The sequence below is a fragment of the Capsella rubella genome, unplaced genomic scaffold, assembly GCF_000375325.1.
Source record: "Capsella rubella cultivar Monte Gargano unplaced genomic scaffold, Caprub1_0 scaffold_143, whole genome shotgun sequence".
Taxonomy (NCBI): Eukaryota; Viridiplantae; Streptophyta; class Magnoliopsida; order Brassicales; family Brassicaceae; genus Capsella; species Capsella rubella.
Window position 1 is genome coordinate 1 of NW_006238785.1, and position 5,362 is coordinate 5,362.

Genomic DNA, 5,362 nt, shown 5'->3' on the forward strand with positions numbered 1-5,362 from the left:
ATTGTTCATCGACAACAGATGGATGTTGTTGTTGTACGACACTAATTGATGTTTGTTGCGAGCGGGTTATTATTCAATGATTATATTTGATTCAAGGTTAGTTAATTCCTCTACCTGGAACTTAATTTTCAGTCCTAGTTATCATGTTATTATATTATTTAATCGGTATAAATTAGTTTGGTCTTAAGAAATAGGGATAATTTTAAAAATACCCCTTTTGAGGATTAGCTTTTTAAAAATGCCCCAGTAGAAAGAACATTTTTAAAAATACCCTTAATTTAGTGTAAAAAGACAATAGTGCCCTTAAATCATTTAACCTAAAGAAATTGATTCTCTTCTACAATCTCTCTGTCGACAATGAGCGACGATCTCGTCTTTCATCGCCGACGATCTCTCACGATGATTTCGTCTTCTACGTCGTGTTCTTGTCTCTCATTGCCGTGTTCTCGTTTCTTTCGTCGTGTTCTCGTGTCTCTTCGCCGTGTTTTCGTCTCTCTTGGCCGTGTTCTGTTTGCTGGGTAGATCTGTTTCGGATCTCGATTTCAATATACAATCGATTCTTGTTGCTTTGCTCGTGAGGATTTCTCTGATTGTTGCCCCGACTTCGTCGATTAATGCTTCTTCTTATATCCCTTTTTAATCTCTACAGCTTCATATCAGTTTTTCCTTCCTTCGTGTTGTTTGTTGTACTTATGGTTTATGCTGGATTTTTAGGTTGAACTCGTATGTACTTTGAAATTTACCAAGATAGGACTAATATTTCTTTGGCTTTCGATGCTTCATCCGTAGAAACCAAACTAGAATATCATATTGGAAAACACAATCGTTCTTATTAATTAGTTTTACAAAGGTGTACGTTTGTAGCTCAAGAGAAAATTGTAGGATATTTGGCTAATTCAACAACGGGGATTGTTTTGATGATGATAACCACGGTTAGAGATTGATACTTAAGGTTTGGTCTCATGATTTGATTAGTTGTAATGTTTATAGCTCGTAAAGAGTGACATTTTTTTTTGTGTGTGTTGTCTCTGTTTGGATTGTCTTTGTACACAGAAGAAGAGAAGATGTAAATGTATAGTGATTGGTGTGTCTTTGTTGGAGCACCTGAGACTATAGACAATAGAGGAGCGATGCCCAATATTCACAATCTCTTTCACCCCCAAGAGATCTTCACTTGCATTGAGGTAATACGTTATCTTTTAAAATTATGAATGTTGCAGAGAACACAAATCCATCACTTTTTGAATAATGTTGGATCCAAGTCTGGAATGTTGTTTAATGATTTGGCTCAAGTTGCTCTTGTTGAAGGTGGGACATACAACGTGCAACACAGTTAGGACCTCATGCTTATGTGGATTTAGTGTGAAAGGATCAAACAATGTGAAACACCGCTCGAACGTTTCAGAATTGGCAAGAATCGTGGCTGGTTTTATATTGCAGGAGAGCTTAGATTGTATATGACATGTTACTTTGTTTAACTTTCCTGCAATTCTTATTTATATTTTTGATTATGTAAGTAGTACATCAGATATAGAATATTAAGGATTCATAATATATCTTAAAAAGTTGCATTGTTTTGTCAAGGAAAATCTTTTTTTTTGATCAAACATAAATATACTAAACCGAGAAGGAAGAAAGAGTTAGCGTCCAGCAATGGAGGAAGAGTTTACAACAGAAAACAAACAGAGAGCAAATTAGCAAGAGTATCAGCCTCTGTGTTGTGCAAACGAGAGATAAAGGAGAAAGAGATAGAGGAGAAGGATTCCTTTAAACAAAAGATGTCGTGGAGGATTCGTCAAGGAAAATCTCTGAATATTTGTTATAGGCACAAAGGCACACACACCCTTGAAAACCTATTTGAAAACCGTATAAATTTCTTATAAATCCCTTAAAATTTTTATACAACTTTTTAAAAAATTGTAAAACCTTTTAAAATCCTTGTACAACGTTTTAAATATTTTATAAGGTTTTTATAAGGTTTTTAAAAGGTTTTAAAAAGTGTTTAAAAGGTTTTAAAAAGTGTTTAAAAGGTTTTACAATGAAATTAAAAGGTTTTTTACAAGGTTTTATAAGGTGTTTAAATGTATTAAGGTTCTTTAAAACTTTTACAAAGCTTTTATAAGATTTTACAAGGCTTTTATAAATTTTTTTTAAGGTTTTTAAAAGGTTTTAAAAAGTGTTTAAAAGGTTTTACAACGTATTTAAAAGGTTTTTTACAAGGTTTTATAAGGTGTTTAAATGTATTAAGGTTCTTTAAAACTTGTACAAAGCTTTTGTAAGATTTTACAAGACTTTTATAAATATTTTATAAGGCTTTTATAAGGTTTTAAAAAAGTTTTGTAAAGTATTTAAATGGTTTTACAAAATTTTATAAGGTGTTTAAATGGATATTAAGGTTTTAAATTAAAACTATGTAAAAAGTTTTACAAGAATTTTATAAGGTTTTACAAGGCTTTTATAAATATTTTATAAGGCTTTTATAAGGGGTTTTAAAAGGTTTTGAAACTTATTTAAAAGGTTTTGAAAAGGTTTTACAACGTATTTAAAAGGTTTTACAGCATGTTTAAAAGGTTTTTACGAGGTTTTATAAGGTGTTTAAATGCATTAAGGTTTTAAAAACTATTAAAAAAGGTTTACTAAGATTTTACAAGGCTTTTATAAATATTTTATAAGGCTTTTATAAGGTTTTAAAAAAGTTTTGAAAAGTATTTAAAAGGTTTTAAAACGTATTTAAAAGGTGTTTAAATGGATATTGAGGTTTTAAAACTATTTAAACAGTTTTACAAGGCTTTTATACGGGTTTACAAGGCTTTATAAAGATTTTATAAGGCCTTTATAAAGAGTTTATAAGATTTTATAAGGCCTTTATAAAGAGTTTATAAGACTTTTATAAAGGTTTTAAAAAGTTTTTAAAATATTTAAAATGTTTTATAAGGTGTTTAAAATTTAAATGTATATTAAACTTGTAAAAATTATTTAAAAAATTTTATAAGGCTTTTATTAGGTTTTTAAAAGTTTTTAAAAGGTTTTACATATAGCTTTTAAAAGCATTTATAAAACTTTAGATGAATATATGCTTCTCGCTAACAAACAACAATTTGCATAAATGGTATGTCTAAAAAACATATTTTATAAGGTTCCTAAACATAGTTCAGACTATTATGCTTCTACCATGACAAAACATCATAATCTGATCCTAAACTCTGTCGCTCAACTGTTTCTATCAAGTGGATTTATATTGATCAATACATCCTAGTACTTCTCAAACTTGTCCTTCATACTTCTTGCTTGTTTCAGTACTTTTAGAATTATACAAAGACTGCAGAGACTAGAAGAAATCAGGGAACCACTCTCTTTGATGAGGATAATGAGAAGTAGATGAAATGAGAGATTGCTACATTTTTCATCACTCGTGACTGTGACTGCAGGCTATAGCTCTTACCTGTTACTATCAATAATATCACGGCCAAACAAAATCGACAATACAAAACAACAACTAGACCAGTTAACCTAATTATTCAAACTGACCCAAAATGTGACAGAAAAGAGGAGCTTTCGACACCAAAGAACTTTGCTCTCTTTCTGAGCACTTCAGCTTGATCTTTCCCTTGTCCTCAATTACTCCATTTCTTAGCTCTGTTTCTTCTCCTCCATGTGTCATCTCAGTAGCAAGTCTGGCTTCACTCATCCCTTAGCCATCCAAAAAACCTGTAGTATGTAGCAATACCTGCAATTTAAAGAACAAATTAACAAAAGGTAGGACAGAGAGACCACCACTGAAAATCTGAGAATTTATTAAGTATTATAATCATGAACTCCAGTCCTTCTTTTTCCATTACCGATATACATGATATATGACTCTCATTTAGTCCATTAAACACAGCAACTCTTCTAGACAACGGAACCAACCTAAGTACACCAAACTTATAGATATTAATTTTCTCTACAACTCTAAATATCTTTTGTTGTCAAGTGGCTCTCATATCAAATTCACACTTCCTACACACATAAAAAACAAACATCTTCACCATCTATTTCATATTCATATGCAACAATTCCCATTACAATAGCATAATCTAATCATCTAAATACAAAAATTGCAGACATCAATACATAATTAGCAACCAATTCATCAAAAACTAAATTTTGCCAAATTCAAAAACCCTAATACCAGGAAAGAGAACAAAGAGTTGTAAAGTCATCTCCATTTTGAAAATCAATACTAATTTCAAATCCTGATTTTGTCTCTTCAAATCTGAAAAACCATATTCTAGAAGGGGGGGGGGGAGAGAGAGAGATAGAGATAGAGAGAGCTTCTTTTACCATCCTTAAGAATCACGATGGTTGTAGACAGTGTATGAGATCTGAAGAGAAGCTCAACGATGACGGCAACAACGGAGATCGATGATGACGACAAACCTGAAGAGAAGGTCAACGATGACGGTGATGGCGAAGCTCGATGATGACGACGACGGCAAAGCTCGATGATGACGACACCGGTGAAGCTCAATGACAAGGAGAGAAGAAGATGTCTGCGTTGTTTTAGGGTATGAAGAAAAGATAAGTAATATAAATGAGGGCAAATTTGTCTTTAAAAATTAAAGAAGGGTACAATTAAAAATTGTTAAAAAGAAGGGTATTTTTAAAAATGGACATCTCAAAGGGGGCATTACTAACAAATTCTCTAAGAAATATGGTAGATTGAGGCACAATTACTAATTTCAAAGATTTGGATTGTGAAGTGTTAAATGTAATTCCACACATTCCACAAACTGAACATTTGAATCCTTTAATGATATGAAGAGTGGTTCATTCACTGTAGTATTCTGACTGATTGAGAAGCAGTCCACTTTTCAATTTAGACAGAGGAGTCTCATATGTTCTAGTCATAATAGTTGTGAAATATAAAAAAGCTTATACTTTCATAGCTAAACATATTGTAAATTTGGTAAACTTATTGAAAGGAAATCTACAAAACAATATAGGTTTTGGGAAATATAGATTCTAATTAATGCAAAGAAAAATAATCAAACTGCTGAAGAAGTTTTAATCATATAACATTATTATTTTTCGAAAACTATAGCCTGTTATATATACCTTCTAAGATCCATAGCTCACATAATTGGTGAAACGTTATTCTTGTTTATGAATTGGCACCTTAAGGAACATGAATAGTAGTTTAATATTCTTGCTGGATTCAAACTTGGTAAATTCATAGAACACCCTTCCTTTATTGAAAGTTTGCACTCTTGACTTGAAGACTCTCTCATTAGGATCCCAAATAAACATCTCTTGAATATCTTCGGAATCTATTGCTCTGATGTAACGATAGTTCTTGTTAAGATCCCACCAATTAGAAGAA

General features: G+C 31.5%; 2 long non-coding RNA genes across 2 annotated transcripts; one reads left to right on the forward strand and one right to left on the reverse strand.

Moving 5' to 3' along the window:
- Positions 1–334: 334 nt before the first annotated feature.
- On the forward strand, positions 335–1,589 carry LOC111830547. The gene is made up of 2 exons (XR_002833965.1): positions 335–1,184; positions 1,294–1,589. It is a non-coding gene; the product is annotated as an uncharacterized LOC111830547 (long non-coding RNA).
- Positions 1,590–3,259: 1,670 nt separating this feature from the next.
- LOC111830556 lies at positions 3,260–4,522 on the reverse strand. The gene is made up of 2 exons (XR_002833969.1): positions 4,324–4,522; positions 3,260–3,727 (listed from the first exon to the last, which is right to left on the reverse strand). It is a non-coding gene; the product is annotated as an uncharacterized LOC111830556 (long non-coding RNA).
- Positions 4,523–5,362: the final 840 nt, after the last annotated feature.